We start from the raw sequence: 12589 nt of genomic DNA, 5'->3' as shown, positions 1-12589 counted from the left end.
GCAGCAATGGAGTGTTGTGGGCCGCCGCTAAATAAAGTATACGGCGTGTGGCGTGGCTGTCTCCTACAGTTGTCAGGCCTAGCCTGAGAAGCGGGCGCTTTCCTGGGTCCCATTTCGGGTTATCGCTTCTCGGCCTTTTGGCTAAGATCAAGTGTAGTATCTGTTCTTATCAGTTTAATATCTGATACGCCCCCTATCTGGGGGCCATATATTAAATGGATTTTTAGAACAGGGAGATGGAAGAAGAGCTTGCTCTGTCCACTCCACGCATTGACCTGGTATTGCAGTACTTCCAGGACCGGTGCACTTCTCTTATCCAGTTATCCAAAAATAGAATCATGTCTCTTTTCAGCAACAAAAATCCATAAGAACAGATTTTTGTCTCCTGTGTCTTATTTCGTGTCAATTTATTGTGTCTTTTTGTTGTTTTGTTTCTTATCTCTCTTAGCAAACAAGCATTTGCAGATAAGAAGACCCTTTTCTTTGTCCAAAAGGATTACTGCATTGATCCAATTATTTCTTTAATGGAGCAACTTGTGATTTGCTAATTCAATTGGATCTCCGAATGAATGAAACTATTAATCTGACGTAGTGTGTCTCCCTCTTGTGGACCCAGTGACGGAATAAAGGCAAGTGAGGATTATGACACACCTTTTAGAACCCTGCTGTTGCAGCATGCAGCTTCCTTGTCTATTTACTTGCCGGTGGCCCGAGAAACAATTGTGATGCACCTTGAAGTGCTGTTTCTGTGACATGCTGTGAATATTCCGAAAGAAGCTGGGCAGACAGTGTGATTAATTGCCTGGGGAGACGAGGACGGAACGGCAGGCCGACTAATCAGCGGGCGTCGTTGCACTTATGGTCAAGGGGAGGAGTTCATGCAAATTTTGCAGGCATCTCGTTTGAAAAGTCCTCGGCTCATGTGCGTGCCTTTGCAGACAGAGAGGTGTAAAGAGGGTCCCAGTGAAGGTGTCAGGCTTTTCAGGCTAGTCGGGCCTAGAATGTGCAGCAATGGAGTGTTGTGGGCCGCCGCTAAATAAAGTATACGGCGTGTGGCGTGGCTGTCTCCTACAGTTGTCAGGCCTAGCCTGAGAAGCGGGCGCTTTCCTGGGTCCCATTTCGGGTTATCGCTTCTCGGCCTTTTGGCTAAGATCAAGTGTAGTATCTGTTCTTATCAGTTTAATATCTGATACGCCCCCTATCTGGGGGCCATATATTAAATGGATTTTTAGAACAGGGAGATGGAAGAAGAGCTTGCTCTGTCCACTCCACGCATTGACCTGGTATTGCAGTACTTCCAGGACCGGTGCACTTCTCTTATCCAGTTATCCAAAAATAGAATCATGTCTCTTTTCAGCAACAAAAATCCATAAGAACAGATTTTTGTCTCCTGTGTCTTATTTCGTGTCAATTTATTGTGTCTTTTTGTTGTTTTGTTTCTTATCTCTCTTAGCAAACAAGCATTTGCAGATAAGAAGACCCTTTTCTTTGTCCAAAAGGATTACTGCATTGATCCAATTATTTCTTTAATGGAGCAACTTGTGATTTGCTAATTCAATTGGATCTCCGAATGAATGAAACTATTAATCTGACGTAGTGTGTCTCCCTCTTGTGGACCCAGTGACGGAATAAAGGCAAGTGAGGATTATGACACACCTTTTAGAACCCTGCTGTTGCAGCATGCAGCTTCCTTGTCTATTTACTTGCCGGTGGCCCGAGAAACAATTGTGATGCACCTTGAAGTGCTGTTTCTGTGACATGCTGTGAATATTCCGAAAGAAGCTGGGCAGACAGTGTGATTAATTGCCTGGGGAGACGAGGACGGAACGGCAGGCCGACTAATCAGCGGGCGTCGTTGCACTTATGGTCAAGGGGAGGAGTTCATGCAAATTTTGCAGGCATCTCGTTTGAAAAGTCCTCGGCTCATGTGCGTGCCTTTGCAGACAGAGAGGTGTAAAGAGGGTCCCAGTGAAGGTGTCAGGCTTTTCAGGCTAGTCGGGCCTAGAATGTGCAGCAATGGAGTGTTGTGGGCCGCCGCTAAATAAAGTATACGGCGTGTGGCGTGGCTGTCTCCTACAGTTGTCAGGCCTAGCCTGAGAAGCGGGCGCTTTCCTGGGTCCCATTTCGGGTTATCGCTTCTCGGCCTTTTGGCTAAGATCAAGTGTAGTATCTGTTCTTATCAGTTTAATATCTGATACGCCCCCTATCTGGGGGCCATATATTAAATGGATTTTTAGAACAGGGAGATGGAAGAAGAGCTTGCTCTGTCCACTCCACGCATTGACCTGGTATTGCAGTACTTCCAGGACCGGTGCACTTCTCTTATCCAGTTATCCAAAAATAGAATCATGTCTCTTTTCAGCAACAAAAATCCATAAGAACAGATTTTTGTCTCCTGTGTCTTATTTCGTGTCAATTTATTGTGTCTTTTTGTTGTTTTGTTTCTTATCTCTCTTAGCAAACAAGCATTTGCAGATAAGAAGACCCTTTTCTTTGTCCAAAAGGATTACTGCATTGATCCAATTATTTCTTTAATGGAGCAACTTGTGATTTGCTAATTCAATTGGATCTCCGAATGAATGAAACTATTAATCTGACGTAGTGTGTCTCCCTCTTGTGGACCCAGTGACGGAATAAAGGCAAGTGAGGATTATGACACACCTTTTAGAACCCTGCTGTTGCAGCATGCAGCTTCCTTGTCTATTTACTTGCCGGTGGCCCGAGAAACAATTGTGATGCACCTTGAAGTGCTGTTTCTGTGACATGCTGTGAATATTCCGAAAGAAGCTGGGCAGACAGTGTGATTAATTGCCTGGGGAGACGAGGACGGAACGGCAGGCCGACTAATCAGCGGGCGTCGTTGCACTTATGGTCAAGGGGAGGAGTTCATGCAAATTTTGCAGGCATCTCGTTTGAAAAGTCCTCGGCTCATGTGCGTGCCTTTGCAGACAGAGAGGTGTAAAGAGGGTCCCAGTGAAGGTGTCAGGCTTTTCAGGCTAGTCGGGCCTAGAATGTGCAGCAATGGAGTGTTGTGGGCCGCCGCTAAATAAAGTATACGGCGTGTGGCGTGGCTGTCTCCTACAGTTGTCAGGCCTAGCCTGAGAAGCGGGCGCTTTCCTGGGTCCCATTTCGGGTTATCGCTTCTCGGCCTTTTGGCTAAGATCAAGTGTAGTATCTGTTCTTATCAGTTTAATATCTGATACGCCCCCTATCTGGGGGCCATATATTAAATGGATTTTTAGAACAGGGAGATGGAAGAAGAGCTTGCTCTGTCCACTCCACGCATTGACCTGGTATTGCAGTACTTCCAGGACCGGTGCACTTCTCTTATCCAGTTATCCAAAAATAGAATCATGTCTCTTTTCAGCAACAAAAATCCATAAGAACAGATTTTTGTCTCCTGTGTCTTATTTCGTGTCAATTTATTGTGTCTTTTTGTTGTTTTGTTTCTTATCTCTCTTAGCAAACAAGCATTTGCAGATAAGAAGACCCTTTTCTTTGTCCAAAAGGATTACTGCATTGATCCAATTATTTCTTTAATGGAGCAACTTGTGATTTGCTAATTCAATTGGATCTCCGAATGAATGAAACTATTAATCTGACGTAGTGTGTCTCCCTCTTGTGGACCCAGTGACGGAATAAAGGCAAGTGAGGATTATGACACACCTTTTAGAACCCTGCTGTTGCAGCATGCAGCTTCCTTGTCTATTTACTTGCCGGTGGCCCGAGAAACAATTGTGATGCACCTTGAAGTGCTGTTTCTGTGACATGCTGTGAATATTCCGAAAGAAGCTGGGCAGACAGTGTGATTAATTGCCTGGGGAGACGAGGACGGAACGGCAGGCCGACTAATCAGCGGGCGTCGTTGCACTTATGGTCAAGGGGAGGAGTTCATGCAAATTTTGCAGGCATCTCGTTTGAAAAGTCCTCGGCTCATGTGCGTGCCTTTGCAGACAGAGAGGTGTAAAGAGGGTCCCAGTGAAGGTGTCAGGCTTTTCAGGCTAGTCGGGCCTAGAATGTGCAGCAATGGAGTGTTGTGGGCCGCCGCTAAATAAAGTATACGGCGTGTGGCGTGGCTGTCTCCTACAGTTGTCAGGCCTAGCCTGAGAAGCGGGCGCTTTCCTGGGTCCCATTTCGGGTTATCGCTTCTCGGCCTTTTGGCTAAGATCAAGTGTAGTATCTGTTCTTATCAGTTTAATATCTGATACGCCCCCTATCTGGGGGCCATATATTAAATGGATTTTTAGAACAGGGAGATGGAAGAAGAGCTTGCTCTGTCCACTCCACGCATTGACCTGGTATTGCAGTACTTCCAGGACCGGTGCACTTCTCTTATCCAGTTATCCAAAAATAGAATCATGTCTCTTTTCAGCAACAAAAATCCATAAGAACAGATTTTTGTCTCCTGTGTCTTATTTCGTGTCAATTTATTGTGTCTTTTTGTTGTTTTGTTTCTTATCTCTCTTAGCAAACAAGCATTTGCAGATAAGAAGACCCTTTTCTTTGTCCAAAAGGATTACTGCATTGATCCAATTATTTCTTTAATGGAGCAACTTGTGATTTGCTAATTCAATTGGATCTCCGAATGAATGAAACTATTAATCTGACGTAGTGTGTCTCCCTCTTGTGGACCCAGTGACGGAATAAAGGCAAGTGAGGATTATGACACACCTTTTAGAACCCTGCTGTTGCAGCATGCAGCTTCCTTGTCTATTTACTTGCCGGTGGCCCGAGAAACAATTGTGATGCACCTTGAAGTGCTGTTTCTGTGACATGCTGTGAATATTCCGAAAGAAGCTGGGCAGACAGTGTGATTAATTGCCTGGGGAGACGAGGACGGAACGGCAGGCCGACTAATCAGCGGGCGTCGTTGCACTTATGGTCAAGGGGAGGAGTTCATGCAAATTTTGCAGGCATCTCGTTTGAAAAGTCCTCGGCTCATGTGCGTGCCTTTGCAGACAGAGAGGTGTAAAGAGGGTCCCAGTGAAGGTGTCAGGCTTTTCAGGCTAGTCGGGCCTAGAATGTGCAGCAATGGAGTGTTGTGGGCCGCCGCTAAATAAAGTATACGGCGTGTGGCGTGGCTGTCTCCTACAGTTGTCAGGCCTAGCCTGAGAAGCGGGCGCTTTCCTGGGTCCCATTTCGGGTTATCGCTTCTCGGCCTTTTGGCTAAGATCAAGTGTAGTATCTGTTCTTATCAGTTTAATATCTGATACGCCCCCTATCTGGGGGCCATATATTAAATGGATTTTTAGAACAGGGAGATGGAAGAAGAGCTTGCTCTGTCCACTCCACGCATTGACCTGGTATTGCAGTACTTCCAGGACCGGTGCACTTCTCTTATCCAGTTATCCAAAAATAGAATCATGTCTCTTTTCAGCAACAAAAATCCATAAGAACAGATTTTTGTCTCCTGTGTCTTATTTCGTGTCAATTTATTGTGTCTTTTTGTTGTTTTGTTTCTTATCTCTCTTAGCAAACAAGCATTTGCAGATAAGAAGACCCTTTTCTTTGTCCAAAAGGATTACTGCATTGATCCAATTATTTCTTTAATGGAGCAACTTGTGATTTGCTAATTCAATTGGATCTCCGAATGAATGAAACTATTAATCTGACGTAGTGTGTCTCCCTCTTGTGGACCCAGTGACGGAATAAAGGCAAGTGAGGATTATGACACACCTTTTAGAACCCTGCTGTTGCAGCATGCAGCTTCCTTGTCTATTTACTTGCCGGTGGCCCGAGAAACAATTGTGATGCACCTTGAAGTGCTGTTTCTGTGACATGCTGTGAATATTCCGAAAGAAGCTGGGCAGACAGTGTGATTAATTGCCTGGGGAGACGAGGACGGAACGGCAGGCCGACTAATCAGCGGGCGTCGTTGCACTTATGGTCAAGGGGAGGAGTTCATGCAAATTTTGCAGGCATCTCGTTTGAAAAGTCCTCGGCTCATGTGCGTGCCTTTGCAGACAGAGAGGTGTAAAGAGGGTCCCAGTGAAGGTGTCAGGCTTTTCAGGCTAGTCGGGCCTAGAATGTGCAGCAATGGAGTGTTGTGGGCCGCCGCTAAATAAAGTATACGGCGTGTGGCGTGGCTGTCTCCTACAGTTGTCAGGCCTAGCCTGAGAAGCGGGCGCTTTCCTGGGTCCCATTTCGGGTTATCGCTTCTCGGCCTTTTGGCTAAGATCAAGTGTAGTATCTGTTCTTATCAGTTTAATATCTGATACGCCCCCTATCTGGGGGCCATATATTAAATGGATTTTTAGAACAGGGAGATGGAAGAAGAGCTTGCTCTGTCCACTCCACGCATTGACCTGGTATTGCAGTACTTCCAGGACCGGTGCACTTCTCTTATCCAGTTATCCAAAAATAGAATCATGTCTCTTTTCAGCAACAAAAATCCATAAGAACAGATTTTTGTCTCCTGTGTCTTATTTCGTGTCAATTTATTGTGTCTTTTTGTTGTTTTGTTTCTTATCTCTCTTAGCAAACAAGCATTTGCAGATAAGAAGACCCTTTTCTTTGTCCAAAAGGATTACTGCATTGATCCAATTATTTCTTTAATGGAGCAACTTGTGATTTGCTAATTCAATTGGATCTCCGAATGAATGAAACTATTAATCTGACGTAGTGTGTCTCCCTCTTGTGGACCCAGTGACGGAATAAAGGCAAGTGAGGATTATGACACACCTTTTAGAACCCTGCTGTTGCAGCATGCAGCTTCCTTGTCTATTTACTTGCCGGTGGCCCGAGAAACAATTGTGATGCACCTTGAAGTGCTGTTTCTGTGACATGCTGTGAATATTCCGAAAGAAGCTGGGCAGACAGTGTGATTAATTGCCTGGGGAGACGAGGACGGAACGGCAGGCCGACTAATCAGCGGGCGTCGTTGCACTTATGGTCAAGGGGAGGAGTTCATGCAAATTTTGCAGGCATCTCGTTTGAAAAGTCCTCGGCTCATGTGCGTGCCTTTGCAGACAGAGAGGTGTAAAGAGGGTCCCAGTGAAGGTGTCAGGCTTTTCAGGCTAGTCGGGCCTAGAATGTGCAGCAATGGAGTGTTGTGGGCCGCCGCTAAATAAAGTATACGGCGTGTGGCGTGGCTGTCTCCTACAGTTGTCAGGCCTAGCCTGAGAAGCGGGCGCTTTCCTGGGTCCCATTTCGGGTTATCGCTTCTCGGCCTTTTGGCTAAGATCAAGTGTAGTATCTGTTCTTATCAGTTTAATATCTGATACGCCCCCTATCTGGGGGCCATATATTAAATGGATTTTTAGAACAGGGAGATGGAAGAAGAGCTTGCTCTGTCCACTCCACGCATTGACCTGGTATTGCAGTACTTCCAGGACCGGTGCACTTCTCTTATCCAGTTATCCAAAAATAGAATCATGTCTCTTTTCAGCAACAAAAATCCATAAGAACAGATTTTTGTCTCCTGTGTCTTATTTCGTGTCAATTTATTGTGTCTTTTTGTTGTTTTGTTTCTTATCTCTCTTAGCAAACAAGCATTTGCAGATAAGAAGACCCTTTTCTTTGTCCAAAAGGATTACTGCATTGATCCAATTATTTCTTTAATGGAGCAACTTGTGATTTGCTAATTCAATTGGATCTCCGAATGAATGAAACTATTAATCTGACGTAGTGTGTCTCCCTCTTGTGGACCCAGTGACGGAATAAAGGCAAGTGAGGATTATGACACACCTTTTAGAACCCTGCTGTTGCAGCATGCAGCTTCCTTGTCTATTTACTTGCCGGTGGCCCGAGAAACAATTGTGATGCACCTTGAAGTGCTGTTTCTGTGACATGCTGTGAATATTCCGAAAGAAGCTGGGCAGACAGTGTGATTAATTGCCTGGGGAGACGAGGACGGAACGGCAGGCCGACTAATCAGCGGGCGTCGTTGCACTTATGGTCAAGGGGAGGAGTTCATGCAAATTTTGCAGGCATCTCGTTTGAAAAGTCCTCGGCTCATGTGCGTGCCTTTGCAGACAGAGAGGTGTAAAGAGGGTCCCAGTGAAGGTGTCAGGCTTTTCAGGCTAGTCGGGCCTAGAATGTGCAGCAATGGAGTGTTGTGGGCCGCCGCTAAATAAAGTATACGGCGTGTGGCGTGGCTGTCTCCTACAGTTGTCAGGCCTAGCCTGAGAAGCGGGCGCTTTCCTGGGTCCCATTTCGGGTTATCGCTTCTCGGCCTTTTGGCTAAGATCAAGTGTAGTATCTGTTCTTATCAGTTTAATATCTGATACGCCCCCTATCTGGGGGCCATATATTAAATGGATTTTTAGAACAGGGAGATGGAAGAAGAGCTTGCTCTGTCCACTCCACGCATTGACCTGGTATTGCAGTACTTCCAGGACCGGTGCACTTCTCTTATCCAGTTATCCAAAAATAGAATCATGTCTCTTTTCAGCAACAAAAATCCATAAGAACAGATTTTTGTCTCCTGTGTCTTATTTCGTGTCAATTTATTGTGTCTTTTTGTTGTTTTGTTTCTTATCTCTCTTAGCAAACAAGCATTTGCAGATAAGAAGACCCTTTTCTTTGTCCAAAAGGATTACTGCATTGATCCAATTATTTCTTTAATGGAGCAACTTGTGATTTGCTAATTCAATTGGATCTCCGAATGAATGAAACTATTAATCTGACGTAGTGTGTCTCCCTCTTGTGGACCCAGTGACGGAATAAAGGCAAGTGAGGATTATGACACACCTTTTAGAACCCTGCTGTTGCAGCATGCAGCTTCCTTGTCTATTTACTTGCCGGTGGCCCGAGAAACAATTGTGATGCACCTTGAAGTGCTGTTTCTGTGACATGCTGTGAATATTCCGAAAGAAGCTGGGCAGACAGTGTGATTAATTGCCTGGGGAGACGAGGACGGAACGGCAGGCCGACTAATCAGCGGGCGTCGTTGCACTTATGGTCAAGGGGAGGAGTTCATGCAAATTTTGCAGGCATCTCGTTTGAAAAGTCCTCGGCTCATGTGCGTGCCTTTGCAGACAGAGAGGTGTAAAGAGGGTCCCAGTGAAGGTGTCAGGCTTTTCAGGCTAGTCGGGCCTAGAATGTGCAGCAATGGAGTGTTGTGGGCCGCCGCTAAATAAAGTATACGGCGTGTGGCGTGGCTGTCTCCTACAGTTGTCAGGCCTAGCCTGAGAAGCGGGCGCTTTCCTGGGTCCCATTTCGGGTTATCGCTTCTCGGCCTTTTGGCTAAGATCAAGTGTAGTATCTGTTCTTATCAGTTTAATATCTGATACGCCCCCTATCTGGGGGCCATATATTAAATGGATTTTTAGAACAGGGAGATGGAAGAAGAGCTTGCTCTGTCCACTCCACGCATTGACCTGGTATTGCAGTACTTCCAGGACCGGTGCACTTCTCTTATCCAGTTATCCAAAAATAGAATCATGTCTCTTTTCAGCAACAAAAATCCATAAGAACAGATTTTTGTCTCCTGTGTCTTATTTCGTGTCAATTTATTGTGTCTTTTTGTTGTTTTGTTTCTTATCTCTCTTAGCAAACAAGCATTTGCAGATAAGAAGACCCTTTTCTTTGTCCAAAAGGATTACTGCATTGATCCAATTATTTCTTTAATGGAGCAACTTGTGATTTGCTAATTCAATTGGATCTCCGAATGAATGAAACTATTAATCTGACGTAGTGTGTCTCCCTCTTGTGGACCCAGTGACGGAATAAAGGCAAGTGAGGATTATGACACACCTTTTAGAACCCTGCTGTTGCAGCATGCAGCTTCCTTGTCTATTTACTTGCCGGTGGCCCGAGAAACAATTGTGATGCACCTTGAAGTGCTGTTTCTGTGACATGCTGTGAATATTCCGAAAGAAGCTGGGCAGACAGTGTGATTAATTGCCTGGGGAGACGAGGACGGAACGGCAGGCCGACTAATCAGCGGGCGTCGTTGCACTTATGGTCAAGGGGAGGAGTTCATGCAAATTTTGCAGGCATCTCGTTTGAAAAGTCCTCGGCTCATGTGCGTGCCTTTGCAGACAGAGAGGTGTAAAGAGGGTCCCAGTGAAGGTGTCAGGCTTTTCAGGCTAGTCGGGCCTAGAATGTGCAGCAATGGAGTGTTGTGGGCCGCCGCTAAATAAAGTATACGGCGTGTGGCGTGGCTGTCTCCTACAGTTGTCAGGCCTAGCCTGAGAAGCGGGCGCTTTCCTGGGTCCCATTTCGGGTTATCGCTTCTCGGCCTTTTGGCTAAGATCAAGTGTAGTATCTGTTCTTATCAGTTTAATATCTGATACGCCCCCTATCTGGGGGCCATATATTAAATGGATTTTTAGAACAGGGAGATGGAAGAAGAGCTTGCTCTGTCCACTCCACGCATTGACCTGGTATTGCAGTACTTCCAGGACCGGTGCACTTCTCTTATCCAGTTATCCAAAAATAGAATCATGTCTCTTTTCAGCAACAAAAATCCATAAGAACAGATTTTTGTCTCCTGTGTCTTATTTCGTGTCAATTTATTGTGTCTTTTTGTTGTTTTGTTTCTTATCTCTCTTAGCAAACAAGCATTTGCAGATAAGAAGACCCTTTTCTTTGTCCAAAAGGATTACTGCATTGATCCAATTATTTCTTTAATGGAGCAACTTGTGATTTGCTAATTCAATTGGATCTCCGAATGAATGAAACTATTAATCTGACGTAGTGTGTCTCCCTCTTGTGGACCCAGTGACGGAATAAAGGCAAGTGAGGATTATGACACACCTTTTAGAACCCTGCTGTTGCAGCATGCAGCTTCCTTGTCTATTTACTTGCCGGTGGCCCGAGAAACAATTGTGATGCACCTTGAAGTGCTGTTTCTGTGACATGCTGTGAATATTCCGAAAGAAGCTGGGCAGACAGTGTGATTAATTGCCTGGGGAGACGAGGACGGAACGGCAGGCCGACTAATCAGCGGGCGTCGTTGCACTTATGGTCAAGGGGAGGAGTTCATGCAAATTTTGCAGGCATCTCGTTTGAAAAGTCCTCGGCTCATGTGCGTGCCTTTGCAGACAGAGAGGTGTAAAGAGGGTCCCAGTGAAGGTGTCAGGCTTTTCAGGCTAGTCGGGCCTAGAATGTGCAGCAATGGAGTGTTGTGGGCCGCCGCTAAATAAAGTATACGGCGTGTGGCGTGGCTGTCTCCTACAGTTGTCAGGCCTAGCCTGAGAAGCGGGCGCTTTCCTGGGTCCCATTTCGGGTTATCGCTTCTCGGCCTTTTGGCTAAGATCAAGTGTAGTATCTGTTCTTATCAGTTTAATATCTGATACGCCCCCTATCTGGGGGCCATATATTAAATGGATTTTTAGAACAGGGAGATGGAAGAAGAGCTTGCTCTGTCCACTCCACGCATTGACCTGGTATTGCAGTACTTCCAGGACCGGTGCACTTCTCTTATCCAGTTATCCAAAAATAGAATCATGTCTCTTTTCAGCAACAAAAATCCATAAGAACAGATTTTTGTCTCCTGTGTCTTATTTCGTGTCAATTTATTGTGTCTTTTTGTTGTTTTGTTTCTTATCTCTCTTAGCAAACAAGCATTTGCAGATAAGAAGACCCTTTTCTTTGTCCAAAAGGATTACTGCATTGATCCAATTATTTCTTTAATGGAGCAACTTGTGATTTGCTAATTCAATTGGATCTCCGAATGAATGAAACTATTAATCTGACGTAGTGTGTCTCCCTCTTGTGGACCCAGTGACGGAATAAAGGCAAGTGAGGATTATGACACACCTTTTAGAACCCTGCTGTTGCAGCATGCAGCTTCCTTGTCTATTTACTTGCCGGTGGCCCGAGAAACAATTGTGATGCACCTTGAAGTGCTGTTTCTGTGACATGCTGTGAATATTCCGAAAGAAGCTGGGCAGACAGTGTGATTAATTGCCTGGGGAGACGAGGACGGAACGGCAGGCCGACTAATCAGCGGGCGTCGTTGCACTTATGGTCAAGGGGAGGAGTTCATGCAAATTTTGCAGGCATCTCGTTTGAAAAGTCCTCGGCTCATGTGCGTGCCTTTGCAGACAGAGAGGTGTAAAGAGGGTCCCAGTGAAGGTGTCAGGCTTTTCAGGCTAGTCGGGCCTAGAATGTGCAGCAATGGAGTGTTGTGGGCCGCCGCTAAATAAAGTATACGGCGTGTGGCGTGGCTGTCTCCTACAGTTGTCAGGCCTAGCCTGAGAAGCGGGCGCTTTCCTGGGTCCCATTTCGGGTTATCGCTTCTCGGCCTTTTGGCTAAGATCAAGTGTAGTATCTGTTCTTATCAGTTTAATATCTGATACGCCCCCTATCTGGGGGCCATATATTAAATGGATTTTTAGAACAGGGAGATGGAAGAAGAGCTTGCTCTGTCCACTCCACGCATTGACCTGGTATTGCAGTACTTCCAGGACCGGTGCACTTCTCTTATCCAGTTATCCAAAAATAGAATCATGTCTCTTTTCAGCAACAAAAATCCATAAGAACAGATTTTTGTCTCCTGTGTCTTATTTCGTGTCAATTTATTGTGTCTTTTTGTTGTTTTGTTTCTTATCTCTCTTAGCAAACAAGCATTTGCAGATAAGAAGACCCTTTTCTTTGTCCAAAAGGATTACTGCATTGATCCAATTATTTCTTTAATGGA

General features: G+C 45.3%; 13 non-coding genes across 13 annotated transcripts; all 13 read left to right on the top strand.

The window, feature by feature from the left end:
• The first annotated feature begins 121 nt into the window (after positions 1-121).
• Positions 122-312, top strand: LOC142115308 (U2 spliceosomal RNA). Its single transcript, XR_012682152.1, has one exon. It is a non-coding gene; the product is annotated as a U2 spliceosomal RNA (small nuclear RNA).
• Positions 313-1126: 814 nt separating this feature from the next.
• On the top strand, positions 1127-1317 carry LOC142115307 (U2 spliceosomal RNA). The gene has a single exon (XR_012682151.1). It is a non-coding gene; the product is annotated as a U2 spliceosomal RNA (small nuclear RNA).
• Positions 1318-2131: 814 nt separating this feature from the next.
• Positions 2132-2322, top strand: LOC142115306 (U2 spliceosomal RNA). The gene has a single exon (XR_012682150.1). It is a non-coding gene; the product is annotated as a U2 spliceosomal RNA (small nuclear RNA).
• An 814-nt stretch (positions 2323-3136) lies between these two features.
• LOC142115305 (U2 spliceosomal RNA) lies at positions 3137-3327 on the top strand. The gene has a single exon (XR_012682149.1). It is a non-coding gene; the product is annotated as a U2 spliceosomal RNA (small nuclear RNA).
• Positions 3328-4141: 814 nt separating this feature from the next.
• LOC142115295 (U2 spliceosomal RNA) lies at positions 4142-4332 on the top strand. Its single transcript, XR_012682147.1, has one exon. It is a non-coding gene; the product is annotated as a U2 spliceosomal RNA (small nuclear RNA).
• An 814-nt stretch (positions 4333-5146) lies between these two features.
• On the top strand, positions 5147-5337 carry LOC142115283 (U2 spliceosomal RNA). Its single transcript, XR_012682139.1, has one exon. It is a non-coding gene; the product is annotated as a U2 spliceosomal RNA (small nuclear RNA).
• An 814-nt stretch (positions 5338-6151) lies between these two features.
• LOC142115271 (U2 spliceosomal RNA) lies at positions 6152-6342 on the top strand. The gene has a single exon (XR_012682128.1). It is a non-coding gene; the product is annotated as a U2 spliceosomal RNA (small nuclear RNA).
• An 814-nt stretch (positions 6343-7156) lies between these two features.
• On the top strand, positions 7157-7347 carry LOC142115259 (U2 spliceosomal RNA). Its single transcript, XR_012682117.1, has one exon. It is a non-coding gene; the product is annotated as a U2 spliceosomal RNA (small nuclear RNA).
• An 814-nt stretch (positions 7348-8161) lies between these two features.
• LOC142115348 (U2 spliceosomal RNA) lies at positions 8162-8352 on the top strand. Its single transcript, XR_012682188.1, has one exon. It is a non-coding gene; the product is annotated as a U2 spliceosomal RNA (small nuclear RNA).
• Positions 8353-9166: 814 nt separating this feature from the next.
• LOC142115336 (U2 spliceosomal RNA) lies at positions 9167-9357 on the top strand. The gene has a single exon (XR_012682177.1). It is a non-coding gene; the product is annotated as a U2 spliceosomal RNA (small nuclear RNA).
• Positions 9358-10171: 814 nt separating this feature from the next.
• Positions 10172-10362, top strand: LOC142115323 (U2 spliceosomal RNA). Its single transcript, XR_012682166.1, has one exon. It is a non-coding gene; the product is annotated as a U2 spliceosomal RNA (small nuclear RNA).
• Positions 10363-11176: 814 nt separating this feature from the next.
• LOC142115311 (U2 spliceosomal RNA) lies at positions 11177-11367 on the top strand. Its single transcript, XR_012682155.1, has one exon. It is a non-coding gene; the product is annotated as a U2 spliceosomal RNA (small nuclear RNA).
• Positions 11368-12181: 814 nt separating this feature from the next.
• Positions 12182-12372, top strand: LOC142115252 (U2 spliceosomal RNA). Its single transcript, XR_012682111.1, has one exon. It is a non-coding gene; the product is annotated as a U2 spliceosomal RNA (small nuclear RNA).
• Positions 12373-12589: the final 217 nt, after the last annotated feature.

Source organism: Mixophyes fleayi, unplaced genomic scaffold, assembly GCF_038048845.1.
Source record: "Mixophyes fleayi isolate aMixFle1 unplaced genomic scaffold, aMixFle1.hap1 Scaffold_1624, whole genome shotgun sequence".
Taxonomy (NCBI): Eukaryota; Metazoa; Chordata; class Amphibia; order Anura; family Limnodynastidae; genus Mixophyes; species Mixophyes fleayi.
Note: the sequence above shows the minus strand (reverse complement) of the source record. Positions and strands in the feature narration are given on the sequence as shown.